This window comes from Oryctolagus cuniculus, chromosome X (assembly GCF_964237555.1).
Source record: "Oryctolagus cuniculus chromosome X, mOryCun1.1, whole genome shotgun sequence".
Classification (NCBI taxonomy): Eukaryota; Metazoa; Chordata; class Mammalia; order Lagomorpha; family Leporidae; genus Oryctolagus; species Oryctolagus cuniculus.
In genome coordinates this window covers 91,152,284-91,174,354 of record NC_091453.1, presented here as the reverse complement: position 1 = coordinate 91,174,354, position 22,071 = coordinate 91,152,284, and the positions used below count along the sequence as shown (strand labels likewise).

The 22,071-nt window shown below is 41.0% G+C and overlaps 1 pseudogene; it reads left to right on the top strand.

Moving 5' to 3' along the window:
* Positions 1-524: 524 nt before the first annotated feature.
* Positions 525-20,003, top strand: LOC138847557 (nucleoporin p54-like; annotated as a pseudogene).
* Positions 20,004-22,071: the final 2,068 nt, after the last annotated feature.

Below are 22,071 nucleotides of genomic sequence, written 5' to 3'. Positions count from 1 at the left end.
TTATCTTGATTGTGTATGAGGCCAGGAAAGGGTAAAACTCTCTGTGCAGTTATGACCTGGTTTTAGCCCCACGTTTCCATATTGTTCCCCTATTCCAGTGTTGTCTTGGGAGGAACAGGGATTGGTTGGTTTAAAGTTGTTGGGTTTGGTGAAGGAAAAAAGAATGAACATTTTGTTTGCTTCTATTGTGAAGTGAGAGAAAAGGGGGGAGATGTATCCATTTAAAATAAATTGAGTTTGAGGTACCCTATTGTTATTTTTAAAGAGATGTCTTTTTTTGGAATGCAGAATCAGAGGGAGGGAGGGAGGGAGAAGAGAGAGAGAGACTGTGAGAGAAGAGAAAATCTTCCATCTTCTGGTTCTTTCCCTAAATGGCCTAGAACCTAGAGAAATCCATCCAGGACTTCCACGTGGGTGGTAGGGGCCCAAGCACTCGAGCCATTTTCCAGTATTGTCCCAGGCACAGTAGCAGAGAGCTGGATTGTAGATGGAACAGCTGGGACTCAACTGGCCCTCCATACGGGATGGGACCCAGATGTTCCAGTGGCTTAATCCACTATGCCAAAATGCTGACGACCCTATTGTCATTTGAATGTATTGCTCTGGCCCTCCGGAGAAGACCAGGCCTTAAAGAAGGGTTTGAGAGCCAGGACAGGTAACTGAGGACATGGGAGTGGATGTGATGGAAGGTACAGAATCAGAGCGGAGAGCTGCAAAAAGCAAGCAACAAAAACCTGCAGACTGTAGCAGCCAAGGAGAGGCACACAAATGGAAATCCTATGTCTACCCCTCCGGACACTTTCACTATCCTTATATTTATATATTATTTGCATAAAATTCAATCATATCCCAGATAAATTTTCAGAGCCCAATTTAAAATTTTTCTCCTTAAAAACCAGTAAATTTTCAATGAAGCTATTTGGGAAAATAGAGACAATGAGTACATGCTTGTTCCCTAACTCAGATATGTAGCTTGAACACGTGAAAAAAAAAAGATTCAGATTTCAAAGCATTGTTAACTTGAGGTGCTAAGTGACTGTTATACCTGGGGTAAAAATGAAGTTAACTGGTTAACCTGGCACGGTGAGGCAGGCACAGCTCCTCTTCCCGGCCCCTTGTTCCTCCCGTTCTCCTCTCCCTCCCTCCCCCTTCTGTCTTTAGCTCCTCCTTCTGGGAGAGGATCAGCATAGGTGTTCTGTCCCTCTGTGTCTTTCCGGTGAGCATTTAATTCCCGTGACCACATGCTGTGCGCTTCATAGAAAATGGTGGTTGTCACCCTGGTGGTCAGAAGGAGACCCGGGATGTGACAGGATGCAGATGTTTCAGATCCCTTGTTGAACAGAGCCAGGACTGAGGGGCTCGGCTCAGCTCGGCGCAGCCCAGTGTGCGGCCTGGACTTCGGTGCTCCACACCGGGCATCACTTACACCAATCAACTTGGACTTGGGGACAGTGCCAGGTGAGACACGGCCAGGCCACACGCTGGTGTCCTGGCGCTGTCACACAGGAGGTTGTCACTCTCAGTCCTCTGGCGAAGGGCAGAGTTCCAGGATGGTGGCCATGACTGAGCCCACTGGAGGCGACAGGGAAGAAGCAGTGTCCTCTCTTTAGGGAGGGCGGCGGCTGCCGGTAAACTGAGGAAATCAGATTTCCTGCTGATTTGGCTTTGTTCTCATCTAACAGTTTAAGAAATATAAATGGTTTATCCCAGTCCAAACGGTGATTTTATGATGATGGAATTCAATTCTGATAGAAGTGCCACCCAAAGCGTTGTATTTTAAGGTTCAGGGGAGGGGTTTTGCTTTTTCAAATCTGAAAGGCACACACACACACACACACACACACACACGTGCGAGCACAGAGAGAGCTACATATAGGACGCTTCCATAGACTGGTTGGCTCCTCAAGTGTCCGCAGAAGTCAGGGCTGGGTCAGACTCAAGCGGGAGCTGGGAACTCAAACCAGGCCTCCCACTTGGGTGCAGAAACCCAAGTGCTAAGTCCTCGCCTGCTGCTTCCCAGGGTGTGCACTAGCAGGAAACTGAAATCTGAGTGGAGCTAGGATTGGAACCGAGGCACTCTGATATGGGATGCAGGGTCCCCACTGATAAGTTAACTGCTGGGCCAAATGCACACTCCAGGTTTTCTTTCTTTCATTCACATTTTACGGACCTTGTTTCAAAAGAGTTTCCAAGTATAGGTTTGGAAAATTGATGTGGTTCACGCAAATGCTATGCTTATGGCTCTCTTTGATTAATTTCTCAAAATTCCTGTGAGAATTTTCTACTACTGATATAAGTATTTTCAGTGCTAGCTTTTTACAGTACTTTTATATCACATACTATGCTGAAGTTCCCTCTGTTTTTCTCTCTTTTTTAAAAAGGATTTATTTATTTTACTTGAAAGTCAGTTACACAGAGAGAGGAGAGGCAGAGAGTGAGGGAGAGAGAGAGGTCTTCCATCTGATGGTTCATTCCCCAGTTGGCCGCAACGGCCGGAGCTGCGCCGATCCGAAGCCAGGAGCCAGGAGCTTCCTTAGGGTCTCCTACGTGGATGCAGGGGTCCAAGGACTTGGGCCATCTTCTACTGCTTTCCCAGGCCATAGTAGAGAGCTGGGTTGGAAGAGGAGCAGCGGGGTCTTGAACCGGCACCCATATGGGATGCTGGCACTTCAGGCCAGGGCGTTAACCTGCTGTGCCACAGCGCCGGCCCTATATGATTCAGTCTTTTTAAACATTTTTATTTTTAATTGAAAATGAGAGCAGTTGTATATTTATGGGATTCAGTGTGGTGTTATGATACATGTATACGTTGTGGAATGATTGAAACAGGATAATTACTATGTACGTCACCTAACATACATGGCTTTTCTTTGTCATCAAAACATTTAAAATACATTCTTCTAGAGATTTTTTAATTTATTTGAAAGGCAGAATTACAGAGAGGCAGAGGCAGAGAGAGAGAGAGAGAGAGAGAGATCTTCCATCCACTGGTTCACTCCCCAAATGGTTGCAATGACCAGAGTGCGCTGATCTGAAGCCAGGAGCCAGGAGCTTCTTCTGGGTCTCCCACACAGGTGCAGGGACCCAAGCACTTGGGCCATCTTCTACTGCTTTCCCAGGTCATAGCAGAGAGCTGGATTTGAAGTGGAGCAGCTGGGACTCGAACTGGCGCCCATATGGGATGCCAGCTGTACAGGCAGCGGCTTTACCTGCTACGCCACAACACCGGCCCCTCTTCTAGCGATTTTGAAACATACATTACTTATGATTATGGTTTCTATGTTGTGCAGTGGAACACTAGAACTTATTCCTCCTTTCTGACTAAGCCTTTGTATTCTTTGATTAACATCTTCCCATTCCCCATCCATCCTTCTACCCCCCACCCCTGGTAACTACCTGGTAACTCTCTACTTCTATGTATGCAACTTTTTAGGTTTCCATATGAATGAGTTCATGTGGTATTTGTCTTTCTATGCACAGCTTATTCCACTTAGTATAATATCCTCTAGATTTATGCATGTGGTCACAATTCTTTTTAAAGGCCAAATAGTATTTTATTATATCTATGTGTGTGTGTGTGTGTGTGTGTGTGTGTGTGTCTCACATTTTCTTTATCTGTTGATGAACAATTATGTTACTTTAATATCTTGGCTATTGTGCGTAATGCTTCAGTGAGCATGGGACTGCAGATGCCTTTCGACATACTGACTTGAATTCCTTTGACTATATACCCAGAACTGACATTACTGTATCACATGACAGTTGTTCTATTTTTTGTTTTTTAAGGAACCTCTCATGCTATTTTCCAAAATGGCTGTAGTAATTTACATTCCTTCTGACAGTGTGCAATGGTTGCCTTTTCTCCACATCCTCACTAATACTTAGTATCAGTCTTTTTGATAATAACTATACTAACTGGAGTGAGGTAATATTTTATTGTGGCTTTAATTTGGAGTTGCCTCCTAATTAGGCATGTTAAGTGTTTTTTCATAGATTTGCCTGCCATTTGCATGTCTTTTGAGAAATGCCTCTTCATATCCTTTGCCCATTTTAAAATTGGGTTGTTTGTTTTCATGCTATTGAGTAGGATGAGTTCCTTATGTATTTGGGGTATTAGCCTCCTATCACATGTATGATTTGCAAGTATTTTCTCCCAGTTCATGAGCTGTCTCTTCATTCTGATAATTGTTTACTTTCCCGTGCAGAAGCTTTTTAGTTTGATATAATCCCACTAGTATGTTCAGATCCTTTGTTCGTTTTTAAATCCAGTTATTTGTTTTCTGTTGAGTTGTTTGAGTTCCTTATATGGTTTAGATATTAGCCTCTTGCCAGTTGTATGATTTGTGTGGTTTTACTTTTTCTCACTTTTTACTTAGTCATAGTCACAAAAATTCTATTCATTTTAAGTCTTTTCAGTGAACCAACTTTTTACTTGTCATTTGTATGACTTTTTTTGGTCATTAATTTTAACTTTAATTTTGCTAATTCCTTCTACTGTCTTTTAATTTCTTCTGTTGTACTATTCTAATTCTTTAAGAGTGCTCATTTCCTTTTCTTATGGTCTTATTGAATATAATGGTAATTAAGATTGTATTTTTCTGAGTATAGTTTTAAGCATGCCCTATATGTTACAATACAATGTATTCTCCTTTCCTTTGCACTCCATACAGCTTTCAATGTTATCATTAATTTCCTTTCTGACCCAGGGGTAATTTTGGAGAACCTTGAGAAATTATTATGCAGTTAACATTTTATGGTCATCTTTTATTATTTATTTCTTTTTTTAAAAAGAGTATTTAACAACCGATCAAAAAAGATAGGGTATGTGTTGATGAGATTTCACAAATAAGACCAGTGTAAGCAAATAATGAAGGATAGAATTAAAAGGGAGAGAATGATCCTGCGGGGGAAACAGGACACACAGCAGACTCATAGAATGGCAGCACTCCTGCCTCAGAATCAACCCTTGGGACATTCGGATCTGGCTAAAAGGTCCATGAGAGTCTCACAGGCATGGAAAGCCATGACACGGTGGCAAAAAAACAATCTAAATGAAAGATCCTGGTGAACAAGACCCCAGCAGAAGGAACAGGCCATCAAGGAGGGAGGCGCCTTTCTCTGAAGGGAGGAAGGAACCTCCACTGTGATATGGCCTTGACTAAACAAGTTCAGAGTCGGTGAACTCAAGGGGCTTCCATAGCCTAGACAGCTCATAGCAAGAGTCTCGGGTGATTACTGACATCATAAATAAGAGTGCCAATTGTTAAATCAACAACGGGAGTCATTGGGTACATGCTCCCCACGTAGGATCTCTGTCCTTAATGTGTTCTACTATGAAACTTAAAAACAACACTACTAGTCGAACAATACCCTATACCTTGTGCGGTTGTGTGAGTGCAGCCTGTTGAAATCCTTGCATAGTATATACTAACTTGATCTTCAGTATATGAAGGTAATTGAAAATAAAACTCGATGAAGGGCGGGATGGGAGAGGGAGAGGGAGTGGGAGAGGGGAGGGCCACGGGAGGGAGGGAGGTTGGGGGGGGAAGCCACAACAGTACAAAAGCTGCACTTTGTAAATTCACATTTATTAAATAAAAAAAAACTATATAACAAACAAGAAAAAGAAAAAGAAAAAAAAAAGAACTTAATACTTTACCCTTTTAGTATTTTTTATGTTCTACTTAAAACTATTGGTTGAACTCTGTAATTTAATACACAATTACTCTTAGGTGTTTAATTAATGCTATAACTAGTACTCAAATAGTATTTTACACTTTGTGTTTCTATGTGGGTGCAAACTGTTGAAATCTTTACTTAATATATGCTAAACTGATCTTCTGTATATAAAGAGAATTGAAAATTAATCTTGATGTGAATGGAAGGGGAGAGGGAGTGGGAGAGGGGAGTGTTGTGGGTGGGAGGGAAGTTATGGGGGGGAGGAAGCTATTGTAATCCATAAGCTGTACTTTGGAAATTTATGTTCATTAAATAAAATAAAATATAAAAAAATAAAAAGAGTATTTATTTGAAAGTCAGAGTTACACAGAGTGAGGAGAGGCAGAGGCAGAGAGAGAGAAAGAGAGGGAGGGAGGGAGGGAGGGAGGGAGGGAGGGAGAGGGGTCTTTCGTCCACTGGCTTACTCCCCAGTTGGCTGCAATGGCCGGAGCTGTGCTGATCTGAAGCCAGGAGCTTCTTCCGGGTCTCCTACGCGGGTACAGGGGCCCAAGGGCTTGGGCCATCTTCCACTGCTCCCAGGCCATAGCAGAGAGCTGGATGGGAAGTGGAGAGGCCGGGACTTGAACTGGCGCCCATATGGGATGCTGGCACTGCAGGCAGCAGCTTTACCCACTATGCCACAGAGCCAGCCCCATATTTATTTCTAATTTTATTTTGTTAAGGGTGGGATGACAAACACAGAAAGATAAGAATAAGATAAGAATATATGCTTATACATTCTTGCCCTTTTAGAATATATTAATGCATTTTTATGTTGCCAGGTTACAACCATTTTTCTTTTTTTTTTGTTTTTAACAGCTTAATTGAGATGTAATTCACACAACATGCAATTCTTTTATTTTTTTTTTTATTTTTTATTTTTTTTTATTTTTTGACAGGCAGAGTGGACAGTGAGAGAGAGAGAGACAGAGAGAAAGGTCTTCCTTTGCCGTTGGTTCACCCTCTAATGGCCGCCGCAGCTGGCGCGCTGCGGCCGGCGCACCGCGCTGATCCGATGGCAGGAGCCAGGATCCAGGTGCTTTTCCTGGTCTCCCATGGGGTGCAGGGCCCAAGCACCTGGGCCATCCTCCACTGCACTCCCTGGCCACAGCAGAGGGCTGGCCTGGAAGAGGGTCAACCGGGATAGAATCCGGCGCCCCGACCGGGACTAGAACCCGGTGTGCCGGCGCCGCTAGGCGGAGGATTAGCCTAGTGAGCCGCGGCGCCGGCCAACATGCAATTCTTATCTTCAAAATGTACAGTTCATTTAAAAAAATATTTATACAGATTTTATAAGCACTACCAAAATGTAACTGCGAAAAATTTTCTTTGCCACAAGAAACTCTGAACCTGTTAAGACCATTTTTCTTAAATTTCCATAGATGTAAGAAAATATATGTACATTTTTTCCTTATATGATGCAAATTTCTGCATATTGAAATAAAAATTTTGATTAATTATTTAGATACTCCATGTCTGTTGTTTCATGGACTGGATTGGCCAGTGCTGTGGTGCAGCAGGTTAAGCCAGTTTGATTCCTGACTGCTCCACTCCCAATGCAGCTCCCTGTTAACATACCTGGGAAAGCAACAGAGTATGGCCCAAGTGTTTGGGCCCCTGCCACCCACGTGGAAGCCCTGGAGGAATTTGCTGGCTCCTGGTTTCTGCTTGCCCCAGCCCTGGCCCTTGGGGCCATTTAGAGAGTGAACCAGGGGATGGATCTTACTCTGTCTCTCTGACTGGATCTCTCTCTCTCTCTCTCTATATATATATCTGCCTTTCAAATAAATAAATAAATAAATATTTAAAAATACACTTTTGATAGAGGTGAATTAAAGTTCTCCTTTTAATTTCAATAATTTTTGCTTTATCTGTCTAGTTGCAATTTTGTTTGGTGCATAATAATCACAATAAGTTGTTTTTAAGTCTTTTATCATTCATACATATAATGATTTAAATTGTGTTTTTAAAGCCTCTTTTGTCCTGCTTAAGTTTAAATTCCACTTTGACTTACATTAACATTTGCAATCTTCTCTTCTTTTTCTTTGCAAATACCTAATAGTCCTTTGTCCCTCATTTTTTACAATCTTTCTTTACTGTTTTATTATAGATGTGTTTCTAGCAAACAACATATGATTGGATTTAATTTTTTTTAAAGATTTATTTATTCAAAGGTAGAGTGACAAAGAGATCTTCCATCAGCTGATTCACTCCCCAAATGGCCTCAATAGCCAGGTCTGGGCCAGGCCAAGTTAGGAGCCAGGAGCTTCATCTGGATCACCCACGTACTTGAGGCCTTTTCTACTGCCTTCTCAGGCTCATTAGCAGGGAGCTGGATTGGAAGCAGAGCAGCTGGGACTCTAACCTTTGCTCCAATATGGAATGCCTGTGTTCCAAGCTGTGGCTTAACCCACTGAATTATGCCAGCCCCATAGTTTTGAAAATTCTTTCTTTTAAAAATTTTTTTGCCCAATCTTCAAATCTACCCAGCTACACTTTTCTGTTAGAAATTCTTTTAAAGATGTATTTATTTGAAAGGAAGAGTTACAGAGAAAGAGAATCAGAGAGAGAGAGAGAGAGAGAGAGAGAGAGAGAGAGAAAGATCTTCCATCAGCTGCTGGTTCACTCCCCAAATGGCCAGATTAGCCAGAGCTGGGCCAGGCCAAAGTCAGGTCTCCTTCATCCAGGTCTCCTTCATAGGTGGCAGGGGCCCAAGCACTTGGACCACCCTCTGCTGCTTTCCCATGCACATTAGCAGGGAGCCGGATCAAAAGTGGAGCAGCCAGGACTCAAACTGGCACCCACATAGGATGCAGGCTCTGCTGGCCACAGCGCCAGTCAGTTTTTTTCCTAATTTTTATTCTTCCACAATTGTTATGTTTTTCATGTGGAAAACCTACTACACTTTTTTCACATTTCCTTCCATGGGTGCTGACACTCAAAATCAAACAGTATTTCTTTACTGTTGAATCCGAATATGAGCATCAGACCTCCATCAAGGCATCTTGTTTCCTCACTGCTCCCTGACTGCAGCAAGAGGAAACCTTTAGGAACGTTTACAGAAAGTCTAAGTAGCATTTCCTACACAGTTCTTAAATCTGTGCTATCAGAATGGTAGTGGCTGAGTTAAAAGCGATTTTTTTAAAAGCTGTATGTTTTTTGGTGTTCTTTTCCCTCATCAGTTTCATTCATTGTTTTAATTTTCACTTGGTCTTCCTGAGCGCTTCCTTAATTCTCAATAGTGACACTTCCTCTTTCATTTAATTTAACTACATTTTTAAATTTGAAAATCACGTTTTCCAATCCCAGCCATTATTTCTCTTGCTGTAAACGTATTCCTTTTAGTGCTGTTATTTATGTTTTGTTGTTGCCAAAGATCTTATCTGACCCTCCAATAGTTCTATTTAAGTATAACATAAGATAAATTTTGAAATCCACAGACAATGGATATAAATAGTCACCTATCAAAATAATACAAGGGACTAGGAAAATTTGGAGAATAGAAAACCCCAAGGGAGTTATTCTGGGAGAAACGTGGAACTGGGATTTGATTAATATCAAATTCTTAATTCTGTGTTTATTCTTCCCTGTATCACTGTTGTATTAGGCATATCAGAGAGGCCAGCCTAATTAGATTCAAGATTTTCAAAAAGTATCTTTAGACTGTTAGCCATAATTTACCTGTTCTCTCAGTCTATCTTCCCCACCCCTTCCAAATCTTTCATGTTTCAGTTAGCACACACAAGCTACCACTGTTATACGTTGGTCACCTTGGTATTTATAGCTTGAAGGACCAATGCTCAGAGTTTAACGTCTAGGAGAAAGCAGAATGTAAGCAAATAAACTGAGTAGAGAGTGGGGCTTGACCAACAACTAGTGCCATTCCCAATGGGCTCATTTAGTTTATTTCCCCAAGGGAAACCTCTGAATAGCTAGAAAGAAACGAATACACAATGGTTTACTGAGGGGTGGGATTACAGACACAGGAAACTAGTAAACATTGTCATTTATTCTGTGACTGAAATCCTGGAGAGAGTTTTCTCCTCCTCCCTGTGAAGATGTTTTCTTATTTATTCTTAAAATAGAAGTTTGATAGTGCACCACAGAATGTGCATATATACATATGTACAAGTGTACACAGATTACACAATACTATGTGCTTTTAAATTTTAAAATGTTTATTTCTTTATTTTCATTTTACTTGAAAGGCAGAGAGAAACAGATAGAGATCTTCCATCTGCTGTTTGACTCCCCAGATACCTCCATCTGCCAGTGCTGGGCCAGGCCAAAGCCGGGAGCCCCAAACTCAATCCAGGTCTCCCATACAAGTGACAGGGACCCAAGTAATTGAGCCATCATCTCCTGCCTCCCAGGATGCACATTAGCAGGCAGCTGGATCAGAGGTTGATCTGAGGCTGAAACCAGGCATTTCGATATGGGATGTGGCCATCCCAAGCAGTGTCCTAACCACTGAGCCAAATGCTCGTTCCAGAATACTCTGTGTTAGATATAAACTTGCATTCCTGCTTTTCCCTCACACCGTATTTCTTACTTTTTCTTTTTCCCCATTCCTTGCTTCAGGAAAGATTTATGGAAAGCCTAAACACAGAAAATGTGATGCTGAGTACAGATGCTGCTCTGTGCCATGTCTACTTATGGCTCTATTTTTATTTATACTGCTCAAGACTCACGTGTTCAACGTGAAGATTTCTATCTTGCTTCAGTCGTTGAAAATTCCATGCCATGATCTCTTCAAATATTGTCTCTTGCTCATGCTCTTCTCTTTAAGCATTCCTTACAGGCATATTTTAAAACTTTCCTTTTTCTGACGTGACTTTAAACTTCTCACTCATATTTTATACTGCTTTATCATTGTGTACTACATTATGGATGATTGATTGTTCTTTTTAATATTTATTTTCATTTCATTTTACTTATGAGAGAGAGAGAGAGAGAGAGAATCTTTCCTTTTCCGGTTCACTGCCCAAATGTCTGTAACAGCCAGAGCTAGCTCAGGCCAAAGCCAGGGTCTCACATGGTGGCAAGGACCCGAGTACTTGAGCCATAATCTGCTGCATCCCAGAGTGTGTTTTAGTGCAAGGTGCATCAGAAGCAGAGCTGAAACTCAAACCAGACACTTTCAAGTAGTTTCTTAACTTTTGTAACAAATGCCTGCCATTCAGGTGAATTCCTGAGATCTATATTTGACTGATGTAATTCTCTTCTTTTATTGAGCTTGCCTCTGCTAGGGCTATACGAAGTTCATCATTTAAGATTACGTTTTTTAAAAAATTATATAGTTACTTTAAAAACAGAGTGACACACAGAGAGGGGAGGGGGGAAAAGAAAGATCCTCCATCCTCTGGTTCATTTCTGGTTCACTCCCCGAGTGACTGCAACAGTCAGGACTGGGCCAGGCCAAAGCCAGGAGCCAAGAACTCCTTCCTAGTCTCCCACATGGGTGACAGAGACCCAAATACTTGGACCTTTCCAGTCCCATTAGCCAGGAGCTGGATTGGAGGCGGGAATAGCTGGAACTTGAACTGGCACTCTGATATGGGATGCTGGTGTTGTAAGTTGACAGCTTAACCTGTTATACCACAACACGGGCCCCCAGATTAATTTTAATGTTGTTTCTGTCTTTTGGGTTCTTTAACCTGCAGGAATTAGAAATTCACTCCACACCTAGGGGTCAAGCTGGCCTGGGTTCTGATTACTCCCAAGGGGCTCCTTATTCACTCATCACCTTACATAAAAAGCAAGCTTTCTTGTCATGTGTCTTTGCTGTGTGTGGGAAAAAGCTTCGCAGTCATTTCACATACTTGATTGTGCTTCTGTGCAGCCTGGATTTAGACAGAAGCTCTGTACTAGCTTCCCACCTTTCACTGCCCGGAAGCATTGCCTCTTGTCACCATATGAGATTAAACCCTTGCCCTCAACCTTTAAAGCCAATATCATCTGTTTGCCTTTATATTGAGCTCATTGTTGCTAGCTCCTTCTTTGTGTCTTGGGGATTTCCATTCTGTGACTGTGAGTATGAATACATTTCTGTTTTTAGAAAAAATGTGTGTTCTATCATTTATGTATGCTTCAAGAGGGAAGGGGGAAGCTTTCCAAGTCAGTTTAGTGTTCTATTGACTGGAAGGTTCTTAGAATTTTTTTTGGCGTTGGGGGCAGGGGATTGGATTGTATAGGTTATGTGTCATGCTTTTTAAGAGGTACCTGGAAAGTGACTGCTTCCAGATAGATATTGTATGGTTTTACCAAGTTTCCTGTATCCTACCATGGCAACATTATATATATTATTATAATTATTAATACACTTCTGTGGGGCTAGCGCTGTGGTATAGCAGGTAAAGCTGCCACCTGCAGTGCTGGCATCCCATATGGACGCCAGTTCAAGACCCAGCTGCTCCACTTCCGATCCAGCTCTCTGCTGTGGCCTGGGAAAGCAGTAGAAGATGGCCCAAAGCCTTGGGCCCCTGCACCGGTGTGGGACACCTGGAAGAAGCTCCTGGCTCCTGGCTTTCGATTGGCACAGCTGCGGCCATTGTGGGCAATTGGAGAGTGAACCAGCAGATGAAAGACTTTCTCTCTCTCTGCCTCTGCCTCTCTGTAACTCTGCCTTTCAAATAAATAAATAAATCTTTAAAAAAATACACTTGTGTGATTATTTGATTAATGTATATGCACCACTGGTCTTTGAATTTCATGAATGCAAATAGTTAGTCTGCTTTTCTTCCCATTGTATTGTCAATATTTTGTATTGGTGATTAACAAAGAAGTATTAAATGAATGAAAACATTTTTGCATTAGAACTTGTACAATGGCTATTAATTTCATTATTAAAAAAGTAAAATCATCTATTTAGAAAAAATACAAGCAAAGACCTTCTGGGTCAGTGGTTCTTACTATTTTGGGAGTCACACCTCCCATTAAGAGCATGTTGATAATTATAGCCTCCCTCTCCTGGAAAACTCATGAATACCCTTCCCTCACTCCCAACACACAACCTCGTGTACAATTCCCAATTTGACTTGTCCAGCTGAGAACACCTGGTCTAGGTCAATCATAGTTAGTATGTCAGCATTCCTTAGACATGGGGGCAAATCTGGTGGAGAGAGGGGACCAAAGGGCATGCGGTGTGGCAGGCAGAAACTGTGTAAGCATGGCCAGCCTCCTGGGAAAGACCTCAGTTACAGGGTAGACAGAAGACAGAGGCCAAGGAGACTTCTGCTCAGGCACTGTGAATAAGGGAAGACAGCAGGGAGATCCACGGGGCTCCCCCCACCTCTGCCCCCCACCCCGTAACCACCTCCAGGCTTCTGGGAAACCCTCAGCTCAGAGCTCTAGAGGGATTGTTCTGACTTCCAGTGGCAGGAATACTGTTCCCCTCTCTGTTGGGGGACTTACCCCTTTGGGAATGTGGGGGAAGGAGCAGGAAAGGAGCCTAAGGCATTTTACTCAGGTCACGCCCATGGTCACCTGTGCGTGTAGGTTTTGGAGTGATCAACAGAGTGAGGTGCCTGAATACAGGGCATGAGAGGCTCTGGAATACTGGTAGGGAGCAGGGCAACAGCATCTTTCCCCTCTGTCTTGATAGTACACGGAGGATGGTACCATTTCTTCATCCTTCACACCCTTGGCTGTTTCAGTCTCAAAGTTCTTCCTTTTGCTCAGGGTTGAATCTCATTGTTTAGAACGATTCAGCCTAAAATCTTATCAAACGCCTCATCATGTTTATAGCCACTTCTTGTGTGGAGAGAAACAAAACATTTGTAAAACTTAATTGGGCTAAAGCACTTGAGTCGAGTGAGACCTCCCTTTTAAGTTGGAAATATTTTTATAAGAGATTTTCCCCCAAATTGATTCCTTGCTAATTTAAGTGACAATCACTTCAATGATTTTCTTTTTGATTGTACAAATGATTGCACGTTGATGCTTATTTTTAAGGCTGCAATATTATTTGAAAATATGAAGAAGTAAAAGTAGGATATTCATTCCCAGCCTCTATTACTGACACCGTGCCCATTCTCTAATCCCAATCCCTACCTGCCTCTTTCTCTCTCCTCTTATATTTTGGTAAATGAATATGGATGCAGGGAAAACAGAAGATGTTATTGACCATGTACATTGAGGGTGCAGGGAGGGACCTGGAAACCAGGCGAGTCCTGAGAAAGATACCAATGGCTTTGAAAACCATTGCCCAAAGTCAGGAAAGCAGGCACCTAGACCAGCATTCTGGATGATCAATGCCTCGTAATAACATTTTCTAATTCCCTCCATAAAGCTCTTACACATTATGTAAGAGGTTGCTGGTACTCCCAATATCCATGTTTTCTGCTTCCTCCTGGGAAGTCTGCTACATTATAGTGGTCAATGTCCCTTCTGACTGTGTGCAGCCATGAGACTGTGTTATGGCCAATGGATTATGGTAGAAGTGATGTATTTCAGATTTTCCCTCATAAAACCTCCCCAAGCCTGATCTATGCACTCTCTTTTCTCATCTGCCAGCTGCATGGAGAGCACTCCTTTTTTATTTTTTTTTTATTTGACAGGTAGAGTTATAGACAGTGAGAGAGAGACAGAGAGAAAGGTCTTCCTTCTGTTGGTTCACTCCTCAAATGGCCGCTACGGCCAGCGGTGCACCGATCTGAAGCAGGAGCCAGGTGCTTCCTCCTGGTCTCCCACATGGGTGCAGGGACCCAAGGACTTGGGCCATCCTCCACTTCCCTCCCGGGCCACAGCAGAGAGCTGGACTGGAAGAGGAGCAACTGGGAGAGAACCCGGCGCCCATATGGGATGCCGGTGCTGCAGGCGGAGGATTAACCAAGTGAGCCACGGCACCAACCCATCATCTCAATTTTTTTTACTTCTGTCCTCCTCTCCAGAGGCATCTGTTCCAATATATTTGATGTGTATATTTTTGTTTGGGTTTTAAATAAAACATTATTTTGTATGCATGTATTTAGAGGCTAGTATGATGCTGTGGATCTCATTGTTCTTTTTTCCACTCCTTAGGTTTTTTTTTTTACTTTTATTTAATAAATACAAATTTCCAAAGTACAACTTTTGAATTATAGCGGCTTCCCCCCCATAATCTCCCTCCCACCCGCAACCATCCCATCTCCCACTTCCTCTTTCATCCCATTCTTCATCATGATTCATTTTCAATTATCTTTATATACAGAAGATCAACTTAGTATATACTAAGTAAAGATTTCAACAGACCGTACCCACAAAGACACACAAAGTATAGAGTACTATTTGGGTAGTAGTTTTACTGTTAATTCACATAGTACAACACCTTAAGGGCAGAGGTCTTACATGGGGAACAGGTGCACAGTGACTCCCATTGTTGATTTAACAATTGACACTCTTATTTATGACGTCAGTAATCACCCGAGGCTCTTGTCATGAGCTGCCAGGGCTATGAAAGCCTCTTGAGTTCACAAACTCCGACATTATAGACAAGGCCATAGTCAAAGTGGAAGTTCTCTCCTCCCTTCAGAGAAAGGTACTGCCTTCTTAGTTGTTTAGTAAAGCGCCACCCCTGTTATTCTGTGTACATCTAGTCTACAGTTCCTAACTACCGCATTATGTGCCACAATGTTCATCCAATCTGATTTCCTTCATCTTCCAAAAAAATGGAAACTGGCCTGCTTCCAATTCCCTATTACCTCAGACGCTGTGCTGAGTGTCTTCATGCGTGTCTCCTTAAGGACTTGTGCAAGAAGTGTTCTGGATTATATATAACACAAACGGAATTGTTGGGCCATAGAGTGCATGTATAATTAATTTGATTAAGTACTCCCAGATTGCTCTTTGGAATAGCTGCTCCAATCTAACCTCTAATCAGTTATGTGCATCAGAGTTCCTCTATCCCTGCACCCCCACTTACAATTGGCATCCTTATGCTTTTTATTTCCCAACCAAATAAATATAATTAATTGATTTTTCATTAAAAACTATGTGATTAGTAGTGAGTTTGAATACCTCCTTACATGTTTCTAAGCATTTTAGTTCTCCTTTTCTCTGAGTATACTTTTCATATATTTTTGTCAATTTACGGCAGTGTCGTTCTCTTTTTATTTAGGGTTTATAGGAGCACTTTTTAAATGCTATATATTAATTTTTTCATAAAGATATTGCAAATTTTCTTTAACTGTCATAATGTCTTTTATTGAATAGAAATTATTATTTTTATGTAATAAAATCTATTAATCTTTTGTGTCTTGTGATACCTAGTTTGAAGTTTTGTTTAGAAATTGTCATCTAATTCCAGGCTCCAAAAGTATTTTCCTATTATTGTTATTAACTTCATAACTAAAGTTTTCATATTTTACATCTTTCGTTTTCTAGAGTTGAAGTTTATACTCACTGCTAAGAGGTGGCACAATTTTATTTTCCTTCAAATAGTGAGCCAATCTTCCCAATATTGTAAACCAAACAACCCATTCTTTTTCATTGCTTTGTGATGTCAGTTTTATTTTATGCTAAATTCTGTATTTACATGCCATTCTCAACATTTCCATTTATTTATCTCTTCCAAGGTACTTTGATTACTGTGATATGACAGGGAGAGCTAATACTCGCCAAATGATCTTTGTGCTTACCTGCTTCCATCACCCTCATATAGTTAGATTGGGGCCATATTACTTGATTTGGACCAGGTAGTATAAGCAAAAGTAATGTTAATGACTTCTGGGCAAAGGTAGTTAAAAACCTGAATAAAAGACCAAGTGTTGATATGGAAGAGCTACAGGATAGGAAAAGCCTTGATCCCTAGTACCTGTACAGAAGATGGTAGAGCTGCCTAATCACTAAAATGTGTGTGAGCAAGAGAGAAACCTTTATTTCACTGCACTCTGGGGGTTTGTTACTTCTGTACAGCCTACTGTTGCCCTGACCAATACATCTCGTGTTACAATGTATCTTACTATTTGGCAGAGTAAATTTCCTCTCTTTATCCTTCTTTTTCAAGATTTATATAGCTGTTTTGGGGTAGTCTTTTCTTTTAAGATTTATTTATTTATTTGAAAGGCAGAGTTACAGACAGGCAGAGGCAGAGGGAGGGAGGGAGAGGCAGAGAGAGAGAGATATCTTCCATCCACTGGTTCAATCCCCAGATGTTCACAACGACTGGAAGGAGCTGCGCCAATCTGAAGCCAGGAACCAGGAGCTTCTTCTGGGTCTCCCACGTGGGTGCAGGGGCCCAAGGACTTGGTCCATCCTCTACTGCTTTCCCAGGCCATATTAGAGAGCTGGATCTGGAGAGGAGCAGCTGGACTGGAACCGGCACCCTTATGGGATGCTGGCTGGGCCAGGCAGCGGCTTTACCAGCTACGCCACAGTGCCGGCCCCAGATCTTCTTATTTTATTTTATTTTAATTTAATTTAAAAAAATTTTTAGGATCTTCTTATTTTAATATCATGTTGGAATGCCTCAATCAAGCTTTGGTAAATTTTTTTAAAATGTTAATCCAACTCTATTATAACTTTGACCATAACTTTTTTTTTTTCTTTGACAGGCAGAGTGGACAGTGAGAGAGAGAGACCACGCTGATCCGAAGCCAGGAGCCAGGTGCTTCTCCTGGTCTCCCATGGGGTGCAGGGCCCAAGTACTCGGGCCATCCTCCACTGCACTCCCGGGCCACAGCAGAGAGCTGGCCTGGAAGAGGGGCAACCGGGACAGAATCCGGTGCCCCGACCGGGACTAGAACCCGGTGTGCCGGCGCCGCTAGGCGGAGGATTAGCCTAGTGAGCCGCGGCGCTGGCTGACTATAACTTTTAAAAATAAACACTACTGAATTTTATTTGCCACTTTTAAAAAACATTTTCACATCTATATTTATAACTGAGACTTGTTAGTAATTTTTCGTTTCCATATTGATCTTAAGTTTTTCTTCAAAATTTTTTATATATTTTTATGTATTTGAAAGGCAGAGGGCCAGAGAAAGAGAGAGAAATGTTCCATCCACTGATTTATTTCTCATACACCCACAAGAACTAGGACTGGACCAGGCTGAAGCTGGGAGCCGCGCACTTGTTCTAGGCCTTTTATCTAGGGGGCTGGGACTTAAGAACCTGAGCCATCACTCGCTGCCTTCCAGGGCGTGCATTAGCAGGAAGCTGGCAGACCCAGGTGCTTTAATAGCAAGGCAGGAGTCCCACGCAGTGCCTTGACTGTCCCACTGAACACCCGCCTCCGATCTTGTCAATTGTGATACAAAGGTTGCACTTGTCTTATAAGATTCATTAGGGGGTATTAATTCTTTTCATTCCATGGAAGAGTTTGCATAGGATTGAAATTGTCTGCTCTATCTACATTTGTTTTGTCTATCCCATCACTGCAGAAATCTCTTTTCTGCTACACCTTTGTAAACACGCATGCTCCCTACCGAACCATTTCTAACGCTTGCCAACCTGTATCATGTGCTCCATTTCTATATTTGCTCCACTTTAAGAATGTTACAAAAATGGACACATACATACAGGATAATGCTCTGGAGATCCATGTACATCATTGCTTGTATCAATTGTTCATTCCTTTTTATTGCCAAATAGTATTCTATGGTATGGATGCAATGCAGTTTGACCATTCATCTATTCTTTATCTCTTCTGTTTCACGTTCATTTGGCGATACTAGTTTCCTTTTGGTCATATGTTTGCATAGTATAGCTTCTATCTTATTTTGCTTTCAAAGTTTCTGCATGCTTATTATTTAATCCATTTTCACTTGTAATGATTACTAATATGTTTGAACTGTGTGCTTTGATTTGTTTTGGTAGTTTAGAAAAGCTTCATTTTTCTTGTTTCTCACATTCTTTTGGATTAAAAATATTTTTCTAAGTATATATTTTCCTTTACTGCCTTAGACATTGTACATTCTATTTTTATTACTTTAGAAGCCACTCTTGATATTTGTCATTCCTATGTAACTTAATTGTAGAGCAAGTCAACTTTCTGTACCAATGGTGGGTTTCAAAGAACTTCTCTGACGACTGAAGCTTCAAGATCAGATGATCAAGCAACATCAGACCAGATTAGATATATCTGAAGATACTGGTGAACTATAAATGAATCAGATATAACTGGCAAAAATTTCCCAATACAAGATGAAACCACTAATCTTTGTCATTGAAACTTACATGTCTTAATCAAACAGGAGATTCAAAGGAAGAGTGGTTATGCAATCCAGGCTGATGAAGAACAATTGCCACTTTAGCTGGATACAACCCAGTGTGAATTAAATGTAGCTACTCAGTTCAAGGGCCAACTAAATGAACTAATAATGTCCTACATTAGGATGCAGAATCATTTTGGAGTAGTCAGCTCTGAAGAAAGATGTTACATAGATGCAGATATGCTATGAGGCATCAAGCAGCTTTTGAAACAACAACAGGAAGTCCTTAACCACTTGTTTAGCATCATAAGAGATGATCTAGAAAACCTCAAATTGGTCAAACAGGGATTGAATGAAACCATCCATCTTAGAGGTGGTGTTCTTAGTTGACAGTTCACAAACTTGTGTTAGAGATCTGTGAAATGCATTCTCCTACAGCTTCAGGTCTTCCTTAGCTGATCATATGGGGGGAAAAGAAGAAAACAGTCTTCTCCTGGCTTCATTTTTTTTTTTTGAGAGGACTACTGACAATTTGAGGTTAATCAAATCAGAAATAACATTGGTAGCTTTGGGAACCGCAAGGAGGGAAGGCCTATACTTCCGGGGAAGAAAAGTCCTTGTCAAGGTCCCCGCGGGTGCCTAAAGGTCAACCAATGAGGATCAGACCCGCCTCAACCTTTAACCCCCATGCCCTGAATCTATAAAAGGAGCCCTCCCAATCTCTGATGTGCGACTTCCCCGGGAACCTCGCCTGGGAGCAGAACCCCAATAAAAGCCTGTGAATTAATTCATTCGTCTGCCTGGGAAGATTTGTTACGCGCAGGACACCTTGCAAACATGTCATCTCAAAGCTGTTTGTTCAAAGATGACTTTTGAAAGGTTTATATCTAAAGCTGTATTTACTTTAAAAAAGAAATACATAGTTGTCAAAAGTATATTTTACAAAATTTTCTTAAACATAATCAATATTTAATGTTATTCTCCATTGAACCTCTACTTTGCTTTCCACAGCAGGTAAAAATGAAACCTCATTGCACATAATGAAATAAACTGAATAATTGCTTGGCTGTCAGAGATTTGTACTTCAGAGTATAAATGTACATCAGTTTCTATACTTGTGAATTCATCTATGGAAAGAATAAAGAAAATGCAGAAGCTTAATGATTAATGTGGTTTTCTTTTTCTCTGTAAAGATTTGAAAGTTTTTAATATTATTTTACTTGTTTGAAACTTCAAAAGAACACACTTAAGCAATTAGGATATAACAAAAGTATAATTTCTTTGTTTTTTAAACTTTTTTATTCCAAAAGATGAAAACTTTAAATAAATTTGTAATTTGCAATTACTTCTTAAATATGTAATGAATCGGTGAGTGCCTCAACTATGATTAATTTGGACTGATCTAAACTTATGTGCTTGGGGGCACTCAAAATCTGTATTGCTCTCTTTCTTCTGATATTGTAATATCACCTTAGAACTAAGGATTTCCAAATATGATTCTCGGTGAGGACATATGAGGGAAATGGCTATTTTTCTCATCTGCAGGACATAGTGGGAGCTATTTTCAAAAATCCTGAAGAGGCTCAGGATTTCACAAATCACCTATTTCACTTACCAGTGTTTTCAGTTTCACAAAGGAAAGCTGATAAGGCAGCAAATTCAACTGATATTACAATTAAGTAATTGACAAGGCCAATTTCTAAACTCATTCTTTGAGACATTTCTATCTGTCAGCTTTAAGTGGAAAGGCACTCTTGCAGTAGGATTCCTTAACTGCTGTATTTTATTTTTCATTTTCAGGACTACTCACTGTCTCCATTGGAAGTTTCTCAGTGTCCCTAGAAACAAGTTTCTGATCTCACTCTTCCCAATGAAATGCTCTATTACAGCAACTACCTTGTTATTTAGAACTTACTGTCAGAGGGAAAGCGTTGTCAGTTAGTTACAGGCTGTTGCTTTTCAAGCCCAGATTGTGGAAGGAAGTCTAATTTGTACTTTACCCACCTCAATCCAAATATTCTATGCTTTCTTGAGACTCCATTACTTTATTACCCCATTTCTGGTCTTACTTTTAGTCTCTAGCCTTTTGCTTAGGCACACAAAGGGAATTTCAGGAAAGAAATTGTGATGTGTCTTACAAGGAATGGGGAAGTTGACTAACTTGGTCTGATAAAGGATGGAAACAAATGTAGCTCCAGGGATCTCAAGAGCAACAGTTTGTATCACTTCATCCTTGTGTTATGCCACTAAAATGACATCTCTGTATTCTCAGTCCTTGCATGAATCAGATAATTTTCTTTAAAAAAAAAAAAAAAAGACTTGAATGTTCCCTGATCCAATTGTTTGCCCAGACTTGTACATTTAAGCCAAGGAAACAGGATTATTCAGTGCAAACAGAGTTGTGAGAACTATTCTACTGCATCTGTTCCCTGGATACCCAATATAAAGCTTTTACCCAAGGTAAGAGCTTCAGTACAGAAAATCTAAAGAATGTTTCAGGAATAATAGAATACCCAGGAGCTGATGCTCAATTCCTGGGACCTGTTATTATTAGTTTACTAAGTTAAATCTTTCAAAGAACTACTCAGCTCCATCTGAGCTCTGCAGTTGATCTTTCACATGTGATGTGAAAGACACAAAAACCAAGACTTGAGTAAATGCAATATTTGCCTGTTGTGTGATTCTTAGCCTATTTGTAAGGTCAGGCTGTAGAAATCTGCGGCAGATGGATGTTTGCACTGTTAATCAGAGCAATGAAGCTGGTTGGATTACCTTAATAGCTGGGATCAAGCCAAGAGATGCTGATGTAGTCATCTTCAATACACACGCTCAAATGTTGCCTGGACATTACTGTTCCAGGACTAACATCTGTTCACGTTCTCCTTATTAAAGCTATGAAAATATTAGGTCTACCTCATCTACTGTTACCGTAGCAATAGTATTTTTTATTAAATGACCATGGATTTAATGTTAGGCGAGTTACAATGATCAGAGTAAAGCTGACTAAGATCAACATTAGGTCCTAGGGTCCTCTGTCAATTCTCACCTAGAAGGAGAAAACGAAAGGCCATCGCCTTCATTATTCACACTGCTAATTTCTTCAAAAACAGCTCCAAGTATTGCAAGCCTTCAAGCTTATGGTTATGGACGCAAGTTTTCCAAAATTCTGACTGTGTTGGAGTGTTCAAATTTATTGTTGGTGATAATTACTGTTAGTTGTTTTCCC